The sequence below is a fragment of the Xyrauchen texanus genome, chromosome 24, assembly GCF_025860055.1.
Source record: "Xyrauchen texanus isolate HMW12.3.18 chromosome 24, RBS_HiC_50CHRs, whole genome shotgun sequence".
Lineage (NCBI taxonomy): Eukaryota > Metazoa > Chordata > Actinopteri > Cypriniformes > Catostomidae > Xyrauchen > Xyrauchen texanus.
Window position 1 is genome coordinate 6,675,133 of NC_068299.1, and position 21,580 is coordinate 6,696,712.

The window sequence follows — 21,580 nt, forward strand, 5'->3', positions numbered from 1 at the left end:
GTGTGTTGGAACATATTCGTGTTGCTGCAGACTTTATTAAAATACTTTGATTTTTAAAAGCAATAAACCCTCTATGCAGTGCTGAAATTAGTAACTCAGCCTAACATGAATTCTTAAAATGGAAAGACTCTTAAGACTGATGAAACACTTCATTCTTTTAATATTGTCTTCACTGGGCCATTTCATTTTATCAAAATTCCATTAAAGTTTAATTTGCCTGTGAATAAGTAAATGAGAAAGTGTGTGTAAGTGTGTGTGACAAACAAGATTGACATGTTGTTCTAATTATCACCCCCTCTCTCTCTCTGTCTCTGCCACTTTTCTATTTTCCTTTAATGGGGCTTTAATGAAAGTTTCAGCGTGTGCAAACCTTATGAGCTGTTCTCTCTCAGAAGAGCACTACTGCCACAGAGCAAGAGAGTGAAAAGAAGAGAAACTGACAGAGCGAGTGAGAGAGAGAGAGAGAGAGAGAGAGAGAGAGAGAGAGAGAGAGAGAGAGATATTTGATTTTCAAAAACCCTTTTTATTACAATATTTACATATCACAATCCAATAACAAAACAATATCAAAAAATACACATTTTAAAAAACCATAAAACATCCTAACTAATAGGGGAAAAAACAACTCTTCTTCAACAATTTCACAAATGATCCCATTTAAGTACCAAATTGCCTCAAATTATAAAAGGTCATGCAATGATAATGAAGGTCATGATAATCAATCAAAATTCAAGATTTTACTAATTTACAAAAACAGCTTCTATACTACTAAAAATATTTTGTTAAATGTTCTCTTTCTTTGTGATATATATTGCCATTTTTGCTTGTCCTAACAGGAAGTTCAACAATTGAGACTTCTGACAATATTTTCTAACATATTTAAAACCACAAATAAACACTTTCATCCAAAAAATTAAAGAAAGAGATAGAAAATAAAAAAACTTTAAACGCATGAAAAATATTCTCTTTTTGTAAGCAAAACGTACAACCTTCAGTAATGTCAGAATTTATCAATGAAACAAAATCATTGACTGCAATGGCACCATTCAACACTCTCCACTGTAAATCTCCAGTTTTTTTGACTAATGGTGATTTATATAACACTCTCCATTCAGGTTTTTAATTTACATCAAGATTAAGTACATTTCGCCATGGTGTATCACACTTGTTTTTCAAAGATTTTTTATTAAATGCTTTTACACAACTCTTCAACATATCTTTACCAAGTGCAAAGTTTGGACCCACAATTATTAAATCTTTATAAACATGCTATTGCACTCACCTAAACTGTGAGATAGACTCAAATTCGGAAAAGGGTCTTTACAATCAGGAAAATAGACCCCTTTGAGTATTTATCCAACAGTTCCAAAACGCTCAGCAATTGCATTCACATCTTTAAAAGCAAAACCCACTATTTGATGTAAGTGTTGTTACCTTGGCATCACACAAATTCCTTTCCGGTATAGCACATGACATCTCACGAGATAAGTCCAATCGTGAGCCAATGACCAATGGTTCTTGTAGTGACCAAAACAGGGAAGATTCATTACATGATTCTCCAGTCTTTTATTGCAACTTGTTCAAAGTTGGTGGTGGTGGCGTAGTGGTCTAAAGCACATAACTGTTAATCAGAAGGTCGCTGGTTCGATCCCCATGGCCACCACCATTGTGTCCTTGAGCAAGGCACTTAACTCCAGGTTGCTCCAGGGGGGATCGACCCTGTAATAAGTGCACTGTAAGTCGTTTTGGATAAAAGCGTCTGCCAAATGCATAAATGTAAATGTAAAGTAGGCTTTATTTAAAACAAGCAGGGAAAGCAGTTTTAATCTTTGATCTTAATCTTTAATTCCATCAATGCCTGGCGCTTTTCCATTCTCCATTCTTTTAAGAGCATCTTCTAGTTCTCTTAAACTCAGGGCTTTACTGATTTCTTCGTTAACATCTTTGGTTACTTGTGGTAAATAAAAAAATAAAAAAAAACTTTCATCTTTTGCCTCTAAAATTTCATTTTTATACAGGTCTTTGTAGAATTTTTCAGCTCTTTTTCTGATATCTAAAGGATTTGACAACAAGACTCCAGTTTCAGACTTCAAACCATGAATAAACTTTTTCTGTCCATTTTTCTTTTCCAGGTTAAAAAAGAATTGTGAAGGAGCATCCATTAAATCGGCACTTTGAAACCGGAATCTAATTATTGCACCTTGTGTTGTCAAACCTAATATATCAGTTTACAGATAACTTTTCTTTTGAATGCTTTCTAAAAAAGTGACATCTTTTAAGGTGCAATCCCTTGTAACCTCATTAAATCTTCTTCCAACACACTCCTTGACTTGTTTATGTCTCTTGTAGCATTGCGAATATATTGCTGACACAACTGTTTGATTTGTACTTCCATAAAATCCCACCACTGCTTCTATGTCAAGAAAGAAGATTTCATAGCTTTGGCATTTTTCCAGAACTCTTTAAAAACATTTCTAAAAAAGAATCACCCAATAAATTATTATTAAAATTACAATATGCACTTTTTGATTTAATATGATTTTTTGCCACAATACATTTGACCAAACTACGGTCAGAGAAATTTACTGGGATTATTGAGCTTTCACTAAACATACTTAGTTGATGCTTAAAACCAGAAAATCTGTCAAGCCTTGCCATTGATAAGCGTGAGCCCAAGGTTATTGTCTCTGCGTGCCATGGAAATTTCTCCATATATTAATAATTCTATGAGACTTCATCAATTGAATGAACTTCTTTCCTGATTGCATGTGTGGCTCGACATGATTTCTGTCTATGCCATTTTCAGTACAATTCATATCCCCTCCCACAAATAAAAACTCATCAGCATTAAAATCATTTAAAACATTACCCAAAGTATTCAAAAAAAATATTCTTTCTAATGCCACAGTTGGAGCATATACACAGACAAACAAAAAAAGAGCTATTTTCTAATGAAGCTTTTATCTTTCTTTAATTAATTCTTCTATATTATACGAATATGGAATCAAATTCTTAGAAAATAAAACCAACTCCATCATTTAATGAAGTATGATGACTTAAAATCACTAAACCATCAAATTCTTCAGCCCATTCTGTAGCATTTGATATATCACTATGGGTTTCTTGCACAAACAACACATCCATTTTCTTCCACTTCATTGTCTCAAATACTTGAGCTCTCTTCTTATAATCAGTCGCTCCATTAACATTTAAAGAAGCAAGATTTATTTCCCTCATTAAAAATCAAAGAAAAGAGCAACAGAGTCAATAAAGCCAAAAAGGAAATACAATGTTATCCATTCTTGTTGATTTCCCAGAAAACTCTTGACTAATTGTTTAACTTTGTAAGAATTTTCTTAAGATGTAACCCTCCCAATCAGTGAAACAGTTTTCATTTCTGAAAACCTTTACTTTTTTAATAAACTGTATTATGTCAGGGAAATATTCCTCTACTTTTACCTCTCAATGTCAGTCTGGCTCTCACAATTACCATCCATTCTTTTTGCTTGTTTGTCAGCATGACATCCCAACAATTTCCTTTTTTGGGGAGTTTTAAGAAAACATTTTTATCTCCCAACTCAGAACCCTCCACTTCTGGTATCGCCATCTTATTTTTCATAGCCTCATCTTCACTGTTACTACTCTCCGACTCATCTGATTCACATACTTTTTTTTCAGTTCTCAAAGAACTTCTGACTTCTTCCCCCCCAGCCGCAACTTTTCCTTCTTTTTCAACCATTTGTCCTGTTGGAAGCTCTATTCTTCACAATTTTTTTAAACAACTGGTGCCCCGCTTGGGCCTGGCATCTCTTCATCATTTGCGGCAATGTCGTTCCGCACTTCAGCTACATTTTCAGAAGTAACATTTAATGCAGTTTCATTTTGATTATTTGCACTTCTTTGACAAACACGAACAAGATGTCCATTTTCGCCACATCTAAAACATTTAATTGTGTTTGTTGTAGAGTAGATCACATAATTGAAACCTTCATGACTTAAATTAAGGATCAGATCAAGTTTGTCTACATTTTCTTTCAAGACCATATATACATATCGTCTGAAAGACACCACATGTTTTAATAAAGATGACTTGCTTCCAATTGGAATCATCTTTATTGAAGAGACCATTTTCCCATACCTAGCGAGCATTCCGACAAGAACCTCATTCTTAATATATACGGTGGCACATTAGACAATGTTACTCTTTTGGAAGGAGTAGAAAGAGGGAGTACTGATGTAAAAATACCACCAATCTCAACACTACTCTCAACTATCAAATTCGCTACAACAAACAAAATATTAGCGCTATTCATTCGCCAAAAATTAAAACATCTGATGCATCCACATAATTTTGTGTCGCTTCTGTGCCACTTTCACTGACGCTTTTTGCTACTATTTTTACTTAGTGCAAATAGCCTCTTCCATTTTTCATTTATTAACAATTTTTGCAAATATACAAATTGGGTTAAATGTCAGTGAAAAACAAAATTTTTATGTAAAATGTATGTTTTATTTTGAAAGTTCACTTAAATTACACACTAAACACTGATGAATTATTCTGCATGAATGAGTAAAAATATGCACCATTCAACTAAATAAATAAACAAATAAAACACTTTAAATCCCCCTTAGAAAGGTGACATGTCTAAATGTATTTGTGTCTGCCCTGCAGTGCAGGTTCCGTGTTTAAATCTCTCAGAATCACACAGGCATAGAGGATTTTAGGATGCATATTTAATTACGCTGTTTTACCTCGATGTATTTTTTTAATTCAATTTGCCGCTGGTCCTGTATGCAGCCTTGAGACTTACACCAAATAACCTTATAAGTTTATTTTTGTAACTATGTGGTTGCTAGGGTTTTCTGGGTGGATGCTCAGTGGCTGCTTACTGGCAAAGGTCAAAATAACCCTCCCCAAAGTCTCAATATGAGATAAGTTATAAGAAATACACAGGGTACAACAAATAGAAAATATAAAAAAGCAAATGAAAAATTCTGATGTCACAATGCCTTGTACAAGATTGATAAAGAGATGTTTCGGATCACATAAGATTATGAGATGGGAAAACTGGCTCATCTTTGTATGTATAAGAAAACATCTTGTGTTTTGCTTTTTAGTCTGTGAATACAACTTGGCCGAACATCATTCATACCCTCTATGCTGTATTCACTCTCTTTTCAGTTGCTATGGGGACATGCATTTGTATTATGCCAGTGTAAAAGGTGGGTAAAGGTTGTCAGGTACTTGTGAAGTTCCTGTGTGTCTGTCTGAAAGTCGTGCAGCATCAAATCTAAACATACACTCACATCCTCTCTATAGAAATGTCTTATAAAGTAATCGATTCCACATCTTAAAAGGGATAGTTCACTCAGAAGCGAACATTTTGTTATCATTTAACTCACTCTCATGTTGTTGCAATACCTGTATGACATTTTTCTTCCACGATACACAAAAGGACGTATTTCATAGAATGTCCAAGCTGTTCTTTAGCACACAATGAAAGTAGACAGGTGGCTGTCATATTTATTTGGACATACACTATAAACATTGTACACAAAAGTTAAATGTTCACTGTAAAGCAACTATAAAAAAATATGTATTATTAAAAGCAATGTACAAATACATTAAAATGATGCTAAATTAATTTCCAAATCACCTTTTTCCCCTTAAAGGAAGACATTCTGCAAAGACACTCAAAAGAAGGTGAATTGAAGACAGGAAAAATGCAGGAAAGACGACAATCATAATACAATTAAAACATATAACTACTGTACATGTCTCATCTAATAAGTATAAGTATTTTTCCACTGTAGAATTTATCCATTTAGCATCACAGCATGCAAACAGTTGAAAACATCTTCTCTACTCACAGACTGTTATATACTCAGTAATAATGCAATTTCAAAACAAGGAAAGCATTCACAAAAGATACTAAATAGAAATGAACAAACTCTCAACATTTCTAATGAGCTTTCAGCATATGTACACACACCTGTTACCAAAATAATGCTATCATTTATGTAATTAATTGCGCTCCGTTTCTGGACGTCTATCGTGAGTCAATCCATCTGTAGGCAGCCGATGGAAGAAGCAGCATCTGGGACTGGAGCGCTTCGCTTTGTGACTGTCTTCTGATCATAACATTACTGTATTAGATAAAACTTTAATTTTGCTTGATTATTAGGATAACCATTAACTGCACACATTACACACATTGTCTGGGGAATTTTAAAGATATCTTACAACATTTAAAAAGCAATAATCTAACCGCATGACAAGCATGCAAGCATTGACCGGCTACCCACAAAACGCCAATCAATCGCACTTCCGCTAGCCAACCGGAAATTCCTCCCACTTAGTGAAATACAGTGGACTAACTGAGGATATTGTGGATTAGATAATCATCTGGTCGCTGAAAATTTTATCTAACTGTGATTATTTGTGATAACCAAGATTACTTTGTAGGCCTACTTCAAATCACAATCACATTTTAGAATCCAATTAAGTCGATTTTCAGTGAATATAGAAATGGATTGGAGGTTTACGTCAAACTCGCAGGAAAATATAAGCAAGGATTTTGATAGTGAACGCAAAGTGCTCCGGTTTGACATTAATTTAATGTTTGCATAATGGCAAATGTTCTTGGTTATTGTGGGTTCATACACACAGTGTTTATGACATACTGTGACACAGAAGAGGAGAAGTCAGCTTACTTCTACTACATTATTTCTGTGGAAATTTGCAATAAAGAAACCCAAAATCTTAAATGTCTTCCTTCAAGCTTAAAGGTTTAATTTATGTGTTTAATCAGAGAGCCTTAAAATATTTGTTCAGGTTGATCCGGTTATAAAACAACTGTATAAATGTAAAATGGACCAAGACTACAGTTGACCAAAAAGAGAGATTTGGAAATATTTTGATATAAAAAGGTATAACTTTTTCTGTCATTCTACCCCTGGGCAGTATTTTTCCAAGCCTTAGCCCAAGCTTCAGGTGACACATGCCGTAGTGACTCATCAACAAAAGTTATAAATAGAATCAAGCCTTAATCCCCACAGCTGTTGTTTTGTAGTCTTGAATAAATTTGTCAATATTGTTGGCATCAATACTAGCACTTTTAACATAATTTTTCATTTTCTGTATTTCACTGTTTCTGTGCTGTCATTCCAATCAAGTCTAAATCAGATTAACCAGTATTCAGTGAGGGGGTGAAAGGTCATCGTGTTTTATTTGATAAAGTGTTGCCATACGGCAACATTGAATTTCCCTTCTTCTCTATTCAAACTACATACTCGCTATAAACACATTGCATTGTTGGAAATAAAAAGGGATGTCTTTTGAAGAAACAGTTGCGTTTAAGTCACATGACAAATGATTTTCTCCCCAACTTCACTCTGGTGCAAACAATGGTATATGCTATTTACACCGCACTGCAAATAGTGGCAGATATTGTTTTCACCCCAACCCTGGTGCAAAAAATGGCAGATACCAATTGCACCCATATTTAAATAATAACATACAGAATATGGGCATAACCGCAATGTGTTTATTGTGTTTATTTAGAGTCCCACAGACAAACTAAATCCTACCCCTTAACCTAACCATACCTTACCATAGAAAAAATAATGACTACCCCCCCCCCCTCTCTCTCTCCCTCTCCCAATGTGCCCTTTCTGTCTCTGGCTCCACTGACATGAGAAGTGAAAATTAAAAAGAAATAAAACTTGGGCCAGCTACCTCAGGGATATGCTACCTTTTCTATTGCACAGAGAGTGAGGTAGTGTTCAGCCATTTAATTTGAGTCTGAGTTTGCCTGGTGAGCTGCTGCAATTTAGTGCGTGTGAGTGTGTGTGTTGTCTTGTCCCATTGAACTGGCTGCCTCTTGGTAAATCAATGGTAAATCAATGGTAAAATCCATAAATAGAAACATATTTGTATTTTAAAAAAAATGTTTTAATGAATTTATAAAAAAATTTTCTCACACATTCCCTTGCACATTTCTTGCACATAACTTCTACCTCCTGATGCCGCTTGCACTGTTATGGCCACCGGCCATATACATATATTTACACATTTACATATTTATACCTCATTCTGTACAATGCAACTTCAGTTTATGCGTCCTCATTTGCACATTGTACTATATTATAGACATTTGCATTGAGCTGGTCTCTGCTTCTCTACATCATAAATTTGCACTAAAAAAAAAACATATTGTATATACTTACATATATATATATATATATTATATACATATTGCTATTTGCACTTCTGGTTAGATGTTAGCTGCATTTCATTGGCTCTGTTCTTGTATTTTGCACAATGACAATAAAGTTGAATCTAATCTAATCTAAATCTAATATGCATTGTCCTGTTTAGGGGGGCTTCAGCCTACAAATTTGCATTTTAGTTTTCCTAAATGAAAACGTCTCTTTTTGCTGAAAACTGCTGCAGTAAGCTTTCTGAGGTTATTTCACACAGAATTCTCCACTTACCTGCCATTAAAAACATTTGTGACACTAAAACGATAGTTTACCCAAAAATAAAAATGCTGCTGCACCGTCATTTAACATTTGATCAGTTAGTGTGTTTCCTGGAAATTAAATCCATGCCCTTGGTGATGTTAGAGCCATGCTCTACAGCTACATTAAATAAAAAAATATTCTATGTACAAGACTGTAATTAGTGGGCATTTGAATTTTGCACAATGCTTTTGATGATGCATTGTTATTATTACAGTTAACAACTACAATAAAGCTTGCCCCTCAAATCAGCCTATTATTATCATCAAATAGGACAGCTAAAAATATGTGACCTTTTTAAACAACTTTTATGAACAACGTTAACAAACATGATTGCATTACAGTGATACTTTAGAGGCCAAATAGTTCATGCACTTTCAAATAGTTAAAAATAGCATAAAACTTAATTTACATATACACTGGCGGCCAAATGTTTGGAATAATGTACAGATTTTGCTCTTATGGAAAGAAATTGGTACTTTTATTCACCATTTAACTGATCACAATGTATAGTCAGGACATTAATAATGTGAAAAATGACTATTAAAATTTGAAAATACTAAACTTCTTAAACTACTTTAAAGAGTTCTCATCAAAAAATCCTCCACATGCAGCAATGACAGCTTTGCAGATCCTTGTTATTCTAGCTGTCAGTTTGTCCAGATACTCAGGTGACATTTCACCCCACACTTCCTGTAGCACTTGCCATAGATGTTGCTGTCTTGTCGGGCACTTCTCACCTTACAGTCTAGCTGATCCCACAAAAGCTCAATGGGGTTAAGATCCATAACACTCTTTTCCAATGATCTGTTGTCCAATGTCTGTGTTTCTTTGCCCACTCAAACCGGTTCTTTTTGTTTTTCTGTTTCAAAAGTGGCTTTTTCATTACATTTCTTCCCATAAGGCCTGCATCCCAGAGTCTTCTCTTTACTGTTGTACATGAAACTGGTGTTGAGCGGGTAGAATTCAATGAAGCTGTCAGCTGAGGACACGTGAGGCGTCTATTTCTCAAACTAGAGTCTCTGATGTACTTATCCTCTTGTTTAGTTGTACATCTGGCCTTCCACATCTCTTTCTGTCCTTGTTAGAGCCAGTTGTCCTTTTTCTTTGAAGACTGTAGTGTACACCTTTTATGAAATCTTCCGTTTTTTATCAATTTCTAGCATTATATAGCCTTCATTCCTCAAAACAATGATTAAGTTTCTTTTAATGAACCAAATAACTTTCAACTGTGTTTGATATAATGGCAAGTGATTTTCTAGTATCATATTAGTAATTTAGCATGATTACTCAAGGATAATGTGTTGGAGTGATTGGTGCTGGAAATGGGGCCTGTCTAGATTTGATCAAAACTGACCAAATAGTGATGGTGCTGTTTTTTACATCAGTAATGTCCTGACTATACTTTGTGATCAGTTGAATGCCACTTTGGTGAATTAAAGTACCAATATCCTTCTGAAACAGCAAAATCTGTACATTATTCCAAACTTTTGACTGCCAGTGTATATACAAATTTAGATATATATATTCAGGGTTAGGAGGGTTACTTTTGAACTGTATTCCACTACAAATTACAGAAATAATGCTGTAAAGTGTCATTTGTAACATATTCTGTTAGATTACTTTTTGAATGTATCTGTATTCTAATTACCAATGATTTAAATTGTAACTGTAGTGGAATACAGTTACTTATATATTGTATTTTAAATACATAATCCTGGTAATGCGGTCATGACGTGCAGCGGAGTCATTTAATCCATTTATACCACGGTTACCACACCTAATACATTTTTCAGGGTTTTATATCTCAAGATATTTTCTTTTTTTTTTTGTCCTTAAAACTCTTGTGAGTGGAACTACTTTCTTTCGCCATGAATTCAGCGTCTTGCTGATCACAGCTGATTCAGAATATGCCAATTTATTGATCTGCGTGTATCTGTAGAGAGCCCACAGATCGGAAATAATTACAGAGAACCACTGAATAAGTGATAAACAACCACAAACTGACTCTGGAGGGAGTTCAAAGGCACTAAAATATAGCAGCACTTTATTTTTTATCAACATCACTTGAAAGAAACATTAAGGAGTTTGTATTTCCTTCTAGTATCTGTGAATGGTTATTGCAGATTGAATCTATGCAACAGCAATTCAATTTGTGTTTCTGAGCTTTAGTTGGCTGATTGTATATTAAATATTTGTTACAATCAACATTGGATGTTAGAGACTTCATCTGCTGCATAATCCTGAATAAACCACTTTCTAAAATCAGTCTACAGATCAGATATTCCCCCAGTTTTACTGTAATAAAAAGCCTAATTATGAGAAGAATAAAGGTTGTAGTTCATGTTGTTAGTTTGTGCCACACGGTGGCGCTGTGGTCCAAAAGAATAAATCAGACTATCCAATAATGAGACAGACCTCTTATTCAGTAGATTTTTGTCATTGTTTGTTTTTGTTATTTTGCAGAAATAGCAGAAATATATGATTTATTAAACAAGCTGAAATATCACAATCATTACTATAAAATACCAACGAATAGTTACACAAGAAATGACCTCATGAACTTCTGTTACATCTAAAATTCACTTTTTTTATGTATGATTTGAATATACTGAATTCAATATATTTTGTATATATTCCTCAGTTTGCAAACACATTTGTAGAATAAACAAGCAAACTCTAAAAATACAGTGATATACAGTGGTCCCAAATGTATTTGAACATATTAGGCACACTGAAAAACTTATGATTGTCATTGCATTTGATGACAAAATCTTCAAATTAAGCAAAGAAGTACTAAAACAAGATTCTGGAGCTTAAAGGGATCATGTAGCATGCAAGGTGTAATCTCCCTGTGTGTTTTTTTTTCGCCCAGTTTCCAGTATTACAATATGCATCAAACCTTGCTCAGTTCTCACATAAAAAAAGAAAATGACAGAATTAATCTGTCTTATTTTAATGCAGCAGAAAGGACCTGAACCTGAATGAATGTGAAATGCCTTCCAGGGGAAACACAAGATCAGTGTGACGTGTCATTTTGTCTTTCTCTTTTCCCATATAGCAATCACTTTCTAAAACAACTGCAATTATTTTCTTTTTTGGTCTCTGCATTCATTTTAGAGTCTTGTGTTCTCTCACCATTAATTACAATTCTTGGTTTATTTGGCCCTGATCTAGGATAAGGCTCCTTTGATTTGATTTTCACCCAAAACACTAAATACCATCAAAAACGTCTAGGTTACGTATGTAACCTCCGTTCCCCGATGGAGGGAACGAGACGTTGTGTCAGAGAAGCGACACTAGGGGTCTCTCTTGAGCGCCGATATTCACCTCTGAACTATGAAAAAAGGCCAATGAGAGTTGGCAACCAGTATTTGCATGTCCCGCCCCCGGACATACGGGTATTTAAGCGGCGCAAATACGGGAGTTCATTCAGGATTTTTCTGAGGAGCCGGAAATGGTCCGGCCACAACAGGGGCTCGGCTCAGCGACGTGGCAGGGGAGACACAACGTCTCGTTCCCTCCATCGGGGAACGGAGGTTACATACGTAACCTAGACGTTCCCCTTCTGTCGCTCTCTCCACGTTGTGTCAGAGAAGCGACACTAGGGGTCCACTTAAAAAGAGCCATGCGCTGAGCCGTGATCTGCTGATACAGGAGCGAGCAGGTATTCCTACGTGCAGAACGACCAACTGTATCAGGCTGCACGTACCCTTCCCTAATGCCCCATTTAAGCCATCAGGATTCCTTATCGTTACCCTGGAGGGGGGAACAAGGTGATGGCCGCCAACATGGGAACAGGCCAGCCTGGCTGGGCCTCTTTTCTCTCTATGTTTCTCGCATAGAGCAACTACGGCCGGGGCCCTTACACGCATTGAGGGAAGGGGGTCTTAGCCCTTATTAGGGTGGAGAAGACCCTGCGGAGGCCACACCTACCCGGGAGGGGAGGCAAATTTTGAGTGGCAAATACATCGCATGGCCTATACTTAGGTCTTATGCGGAAAAGTAGTGCGGTGGTAGATCCAGCCTTGCAGAGGGGGGAAGCATACAGCACGGCAACCGAGGCAGCTGTACTCCCCAGGCAAGTTTTGTCTTGACAGCGCGTCCGCTATCACATTGAGGTTGCCGGGGATGTGAGTGGCGTGCAGTGACTCCAGTGTGCAGTGACTACAGTGACGGGCGAGCTGTGACATGTGGAGGGAGCGTACTCCGCCTTGGTGGTTTATGTAGGCCACCACCGTGGTGCTGTCTGTCCTGACTAGGACGTGCTTGCCACGAATCAATGGAAGAAATTTCTTCAGGGCAAGAAAAACGGCCAGCAGCTCTAGGCAGTTGATGTGCCAGTGCAGCGGGCCTCGGTTCCACCGGCCTGCGGCTGCGTGCCCGTTGCACACGGCGCCCCAACCCAATTTGGAGGCGTCGGTTGTAACCAGAACGCGACGGGACACCTGCTGCAAGGGTACTCCTGCCCGTAGAAAGCAGAGGTCTGTCCAGGGTTTGAAGGTTTGGCGGCAGGCAGGGGTAACTTCCACACCGTGCATGCCGTGGCGCCATGCTCGTCTCGGGACTCGAGTCTGGAGCCAATGCTGAAGTGGTCTCATATGCATCAACCCCAGTGGTGCGGCCGCCGCGGAGGATGCCATATGCCCCTGGAGCCGTTGGAAACGTTTCTCATGGGACCACGGTGCCTGGTTCGAAAGAAGCGAGGCATTCCAGCACTGACTGAGCACGCTCGTTGGAGAGACGTGCTGTCATTGAGACTGAGTCTAACTCCAAACCGAGAAAAGAGATGCTCTGGACCGGGGTGAGCTTGTTCTTTTCCCAGTTGACCTGAAACCCTAAACGGCCAAGGTGCTCGACCACCTGGTCTCTGTGTGCGCATAGTAATTCCTAAGAGGAGGCCAAAATGAGCCAATCGTCGAGGTATGCGTATGCCCGCTCCTCGTAGCGGGGCAAGAGCCACCTCTGCGACCTTCGTGAAGACGCGAGGGGACAGAGACAGGCCGAAGGGGAGGACCTTGTACTGATACGCCTGGCCGTCGAACGCGAACCGTAGAAAGGGTCGATGTTGAGGGCGAATTGAGACGTGGAAGTATGCGTCCTTCAGGTCTACCGCTGTGAACCAATCTAGATGCCGGACGCCAGATAAAATTTGTTTCTGGGTAAGCATTTTGAACGGGAGTTTGGACAAGGTCCGATTGAAAACTCGCAGGTCCAAGATCGGTCGTATGCTGCCGCCTTTCTTGGGTACAATGAAGTAAGGGCTGTAGAAACCCTTCTTCGTTTCGGTCGGAGGGACAGGTTCTATCGCGTCCTTGATTACAAGGGAGGCGATTTCCTCGCGCAGGGAGTGGGCATGTTCGCTGTGCACTGCGGAGGAACGAACGCCCATGAAGGGGGGCGGAGACCTGGTAAACTGAATTGCGTAACCGAGTCGGATGGTCCGGTGCAGCCACCATGACGAGCTGGGCAGTGAAAGCCATGCCTCTAAGCTCCGTGCTAGGGGCACCAAGGGGACGAGTATTTTGGACGTACCCGGCGGGGCTTCGCAGCGGTGCGGAACAGGTAACTGCGGGTCGGGAGGCTGTGGCGTCCGAGGCTCTGGTGCTGAGAATAAACTCAAAGCACTTACCTTGTTCCGCGCACCCGGCAGGCGGCGGGTTCGTGACTGAGGAGGAGGTCTGATGCTGGCGTCCTCTGGACTCGTCTGAACCGGCCAGCCGGGGAACAGTCGTGGGGCTGAGGGCGGGAGCACCGCATCCTGGGCGCCGAGACTGTTGAGGCCTGAAAGCAGAGTGCCGTGAGAATGGCATTTGCGGGCCATGTGACCCAGAGGTAAAGGAAATAGCTCTTTTATTGAGAATTTGGGTACCGCAGCCCCCGTCAGGGGGTGCGGCAAATGAAAAAACAAAAGATTCTCCTCCCGGCCCTCCACCGGGGGACGGAGTGGTCTTACCACCTCCGGAGCTAACTTCCTGTCCTCTGGGTCCGCTGTCTCAGGGACGCTTGGGAGCCTTCTGGGTCCTCGAAGGGGTCCGTGAGGCAGGGGGCATACGCTTCCTGTGGTTTGCTCGACGCCGGGGCTGAGAGCTGGTCCCAGGTTGGGGCGGAGCAGAAGGTATTCTGGCCGTGGGAGGACGCCCTCGGCGAGCAGGTGGGGCCTGGGCTGTGGCGGCAAGCTGCAGCGAGGCATGATGTGCGAAATGGCCTCCGTCTGCTTCTTCACCAGGGAGAACTGCTGGGCAAAGTCCTCAACGGTGTCACCGAAGAGGCCAAACTGGGGGACAGGGGCGTTGAGGAAGCGAGTCTTGTCAGCTTCACGCATCTCAACCAAGTCCAGCCATTGCTGACGTTCCTGGACCACCAGAGTGGCCATCGCCTGCCCGAGTGCCTGTGCTGTGACCTTCATCGCTCTCAGGGCGAGGTCGGTCGCTGAGCGCAGTTCCTGCAGCGTGTCGGGATCAGGGCAACCCCCGTGCATGTTGCGAAGTGCCTTGGCTTGGTGGACCTGCAGGAGAGCCATGGCATGCAGGGCGGAAGCTGCGTGTCCGGTAGCGCTGTAGGCCTTCGCGGTGAGCCAGGATGTTGCTCTACAGGACCGGGAAGGGAGTACAGGGTGGCCCCGCCAGGTGGTAGTGCTTCCGGGACATAAGTGGAGCACAACAGCTCTATCCACCTGGGGGATCTCCGTGTACCCGTGGCGTGCTCCGCCGTCGAGGGTGGCGAGGGCGGATGAGCAGGTGGCGGTGCGACGAGTGGAGAGGGGTGCTCTCCACGAAGACGTCAGCTCATCATGCACCTCCGGGAAGAAAGGAACCGGGGGGAGCGAGGCTGTGAGCGGCGCCCAATGCCCAAGAACCAATCGTCCAGCCGTGTTGGCTGTGGGGAGGATGGAGGGTTCCAATCCAGACCCACGCTGTTGGCTGCCCGGGAAAGCATATCGGACATCTGTGCGTCGGCCTCCTCCTGGGCGTGCAAGCCTGAAGGCGGCAGCCCAGAGGAGCCCTCAGCATCAGAGCCCACACCCTCCGATGTCGTGGCGAACTCATCTGCTTCCATCGCTTCCATCGCAGACTGGCTGTGAGGCGAGTCGCCGCCACCTCGAGCGGGGACGGGAGTCAACGAGCGTGCCGGGGCGCGGGTGGGCCGAGGGGGTGTACCCGGCGGAGCTGCACTCGCTGCCATCCCCGAATCGCCTCCATCGCCAGCCGCATCGTCCTCAATCCCGTGGGAAGAAGGAGTGACGCGGGGGGCGGCTGGAGTGGCCTGCTTACGGTTGTAAGCCGCGACCACCACGTTGTCATGGTCATGTTCTCGCAATGAGAACATGAACCATCCACAAACGTAGCCTCAGTGTGATCACTGCCCAGACACACGAGACAACGCCTGTGGCCGTCGGAAGCGGAGAGTACTCTACCGCATCCAGGAACAACACAGGGGCGGAAAGTCATCTTTATAAAGACGCGTCCTTAAAAGGACGTTCAATGCCGCTGTGTTTTTGCTCTTTTAGAGGAAATTACTCTTTTAAATAAAATCACTCTTTTATGAATGAAAGAACTCATGAGAGATCTTTCTTATCTGCAACTGTCGATGCGCTCAGGGGCAGGAAGTGCACAACCGTGCAAACAGGAGAAAGCCGCTGTTGTGCGCCGTAGAATCCAACAGCATGCAGCAGAGGATATCAGGAACTCGGTGTGTAAAACGCAGCAGTCTGCAAACACAACCATCGGCTCCGAAGAAATTTTCTGAATGAACTCCCGTATTTGCGCCGCTTAAATACCCGTATGTCTGGGGGCGGGACTTGCAAATACTGGCTGCCAACTCTCATTGGCCTTTTTTCATAGTTCAGAGGTGAATATCGGCCCTCAAGAGAGACCCCTAGTGTCACTTCTCTGACACAACGTGGAGAGAGCGACAGAAGGGGAACTATCACAGCCCTTCCCTAAACACCTGTTTGTCACTGTGCACTGCAATAATTTCAAGATCATTGCATATAATGTCTAAAGTTTGGTTTTGAGGCACTCTACGGTAGCTGACAGGTCTGAATAAGTTTACATGTGATATGTAATGCTGGACAGCCACTGCCGTCTAATGAATTGCTGGCACGCAATGAGGTCACTAACCAGCTAAATTAGCAGGTTGCCCGCAAAACATTTGAGTTTGAGCCAAACTGTAGAATATATTTTTTTCCACCCACTTGCTTTTCACAAGCACTTACTTCACCCCTGGGAGACACAGAATCAGATAATCTCATTAGTCTAAACAAAACATTTCAGAGAATGTCAAAATCTTTGGGAAATATTTTCACAGTGGCTTAAAACATGTGCCAAGCAGGGCTTCGTTGGATAAAACACAGCACAGCACAAAAGCTGACTTAAAATGCATGTTTAAAGTCACCTGTGACCGTTTGCAAATCCAAATCAGAGGTTCAAATGTTGTTTATGTTGACTTGATATAATGTATTTTATATTGACATGTATGTACGATACATTTGTTACTTATAAGTGTGGCCTAAATGCCCAAAGACTTTTAAAGGCCACTTTGCTGATAACAGAATTTGTAATGAAATACACATATACAGTATATTAATTGATAAAGTTTTATTAAACTTCCAAAAAGCTGACTATGTGTACAGAAAAGCTTGCACTTAACTTCTTCAACAAACACAACAACATTTCAGGATCCAGCAATGGTTTCTGTCATCTAACTGGTAAAGCATGGTGCTAACAACAAAGGTCATGGGTTCATTGCCAAAGGAATGCGCATACTCATGAAATGCATACCTTCAAGTTATATAAATGTATAAATGGAAGTGTTTGCAAAATGTGTAAATGTCAGATTTTTAAAAAGACAACTACACTGTCATTCTTTACTGGATATAGTGTATGTCAGTGATCATTACAATGCAGATAGTAACACGGCTTTCTAAGGCAAAAGGGATTTCAGGGCTTCATTATGGAAGTGTGTTGTACAATTCTGAGTTTTTAATTATTGAAAGCCTTTAAAGTTTAACTGACTGTGCTAAATCTTCATGCTACTGTAATACTATACTGAACCCGCAGATGGCTCGTGTGTTTCAATTTTAAAGGTTAAAAGCATCAACTGTCTTTTAAAACATCAATGATTTAACTTTTGTCTCAGAGACATTTTACATGTTGATTCATACTAAAAATTGCATGAAAGTTCAAATTACACACATTTTTTGCAATACCATACTAGATTCATGTGCCAACCCCAAGAATAAAAGTAGAAATTCTGAATATTTCTGAGCTATGAGATCAATTTTCAGAAAACTTGTAGTGAAGTATACAGTACTGTAAATTTAGATGCTTTTATCTGTACTGAAAATGCTTCGTTCTCATCTGGAAATATCTAACTCATGCATTTTGTACAGTAAAGGTGTTAAGTCTTTATGCCACTAGAGATGTGTTGCAAATAAAAAAGTCTTCTTTGATGGATTAATATATTAAAACTTGACTATTAGGCTGTATTTGTTAACATTAGTTAGTTAATTAATTAGTTAACATGAACTAACAATGAGCAATACGTTTACAGCATTAATTCATCTTTTTTATTATTATTTTATTTTTTTCCCCAAGAATGCCCAATTTCCACTACTTAGTAGGTCCTCTTGGTGGCGCGGTTACACGCCTCAGTCTGGGTGGCGGAGGACAAGTCTCAATCTGAGCATCTTATCACGTGGCTCGTGCATTCCAACACGTGGAGTCTCACGCTTCTCCACACACCCATTGAGTGCGAGAACCTCTAATCGCGACCACAAGGAGGTTACCCAATGTGACTCTACCGTCCCTTGCAACTGGGCCAATTTAGTTGCTTAGGAGACCTGGCTGGAGTCACTCAGCACACCCTGGCTTCGAACTCACGACTCCAGAGATGGTAGTCAGCGTCAATACTCGCTGAGCTACACAGGCCTCCAGCATTAATTCATCTTTATTAATATTCATTTTAAAAATGAGATATTATATCTGTTAACAGTTATTAATGCATTATGAACTAACTATTAACATTTGTATTTTAATAAATTATCATTAAACAAGATTAATAAATGCTAAAAAAAATATTGTTCATTGGTATAGTCCATGATGCCTAATGAATATACATTAGTGTTATCATTAATACTTCACACTCCTTGTGTTTTTAAATGAATGGTGTGCACTGAAGCTGTGTGTTGAGGTAGGAGTTCAGCCATTTATGGGTCTGTTTTGCTGTATAGTTCATGGCCTCTGCCACAGGTTTGTGAACGTGACTGAACGTGTGAAAGCTCCTCTAAACAAAACATAATGATATGCACCGGCAAAAGTTCCACAGAAAACTGCTGGAAACCCATGGACGTGAACAAATGTTTTGTTTGAACACTCTCCTCCTGACTCTAAGAATTAAACTTTGGTATGTAAATCGCCCAGCACCACTTGTGCTATCAGGCTCAAAATGTTTTGTCTGATGATAAAACAGCCAAAAAAAATCCCATCGATTTATCCAGGGACCAGAATGTCAGAATTACTTGGAGGGTGGGCTATTTTGACTTGGGCCAGGAAGCGATCACCTAGCATCCACATGGGAACATGGTAAAAACATTCAAAAAATAAGACCTAAGCAACCGCATAACAATGCCCTGACAACCACCCAAAACACCGCTAGCATTGTGAGTTTTGCAAGGGCAAGCACCGCTCGCATTTTTTCAGAAATTGAAAGAATGTAGTTTATAGTGCAATCTGTCTGTACACAGAGCAGAAGACATTTCTGCATAGTTTGAGGAGTCTCAGTGGGGGATTCAGGCAGGCTTGTTGAGTATGTGCCATCTGGACTGTTTCACGCTGTCTGTGATGTGGCTCTTCTTTAGCCTCAAGCTCTGTGACCATTGACCTCAAAACTTCTCAATGTCTAAGGCAATGGTCAATGAACACCTATAAACGTGGTGGCTGAACAGTGTGTGCTCGTTTCATCTTTCCAACATATTAATCTTTTCTAACTATCTTTTTTATTTTTTATTATTTGGAATATTTGATTCAGTTGATTGCCTTCTGTAAGCCACATTGGTTCAGTCTGAAAATGCTTTTTTTTTTGCAAGATTTGAGCTTAAGAAGCACAGTTTATAATACTTCTGTTGTCACATTTTATTGCTGATGTCACAAGTCATTAAAACATAATATAGACAAACAATAGAGAAGATTTCAGTCTTTTCCCATTCCAGTAGATATAGAAGTTGCACTTGTATGACCTGAAACAGAAAGCTGCACAGGGACATCGTCAGTATTGCCACCTGGTGAACTAACTTACCTTAAAAGGGACTTTGTATGTAGTTATTTAGCTGAAGTATGTGACACTCTTAAGAATATGTAATTTAAACTCTTTCTCCATCATAGCAACACATAGCCAGCATGCCCTTCCTGTAACTGCAACTCTATCCAGACATCAACTAACTAGCACCATTCCATATCTTTCCCCTTTTCGAGAATGCATCTCATTAAGTGCTTTGGAAAGGAAATTGCATTCATTCTTTCAAATGCGGTCATGTCTCAAAACACTTTCCTCCATCGCTCCTTCAGGAGCCAACAGGCGGATCAGTCTTGTAGTTCCTCAGGAGTTGTGAAATGCTGTATCAGTGGTTTCCCCTGAACTCGGCATGTAACACCCTCTTGTGAGATACACTGGCGTCTTTATAGCAAACACTAAACCAGGTGGAAAAATCATTCTGCTTGAATGATGCTTTCGTTGGGACCACAGTTTATTTATCAAAAGTCTGATGGTCAGCTTATTCCACGAATTGGTGGTTTGCTGCCTTGGTGCTTCATGCAGTGAAGTTGTGGGCAAGTTGAAGAGTAATCATATTAAGCTGGGATGGGGGAGTGTATTTTTTAATGTGGAAAATATACACCTTAAAAATGATTTCAAAGTCAATTTAAATAATAAAATAATTAAAATACTAGAAAATAATATGTTTTAAAATGTTTAGAAATTTAAGTTTAATATGTTGTCATATATACTGTATATAGCCATATTTGTGTGTACTTAAACTACTGGCCCAGCCCCCCATGTTCCATTGTTCCGCTCCACTAGAAGTGAATTTTTGGGCACTCATAATTGTTTATTTTTTTTACATTTACATTTATGCATTTTGCAGACGCTTTTATCCAAAGCGACTTACAGTGCACGTATTACAGGGACAATCCCCCCCGGAGCAACCTGGAGTTAAGTGCCTTGCTCAAGGGCCCAACAGTGGCACTTTGGTGGTGCTGGGGCTTGAACCCCTGACCTTCTGGTCAGTAACCCTGAGCCTCAACCACTGAGCCACCACTGCCCACTGCCTACTTTTTATTTATAATTATTTTATTTAGTTTATTTTTACTTAATATTTAGTACTTTTATGATCAGGTAACTATCCAATCACAAAAAAAAAATCATAAAGTGACTAAGTATAAATACCCCAAACAGAACAGTGTTTTACCACAGAGCTATACTGTTTACACTTTTCAGGAAGTCAATTTAGGGGAAAGAAATATTGTCTTTTTTATAAAAAAAACAAAAATGACACTTGACCTTAGGTTGGCCTACATTTTTGTATGCATGTTCTACTGTAGCTTTCCATTCAAGTTGAATGTACAGAATTTTTAACTGCTGCTCTGTTTGTGATCCATATAACAGACCACCTTCACCATATAAAAGCTGTTCTGGAGGAGACATATATATTTCCATGATATTTTACTTTATCTACAGTAATATTTGCTTTGATTAAACTCTGGGTATGTGTGACAAAAGTAAATAAGGCCTGTCTCATTGGTATATTTCCTTCATTAGTTCAGTCTGAGTAAGACAGGTACAGCAGACTGAGTGAACAGTCTACCTCAGGTAGAGAAGTGCTGACACTAAGGTGGATGACATCATCTGTTATGTTATTACAAAATATATTACCTTTACAGGACTTCTGCTAAATTTACAGTAATGCCTTGCCCAGTCAGCGAGCAGGTTTCCCAAAAACAAAATGTACCTTTCTCCCCTGGTGGAGGTCAAGTTACACACGGTGCAAAAAACAACTCAG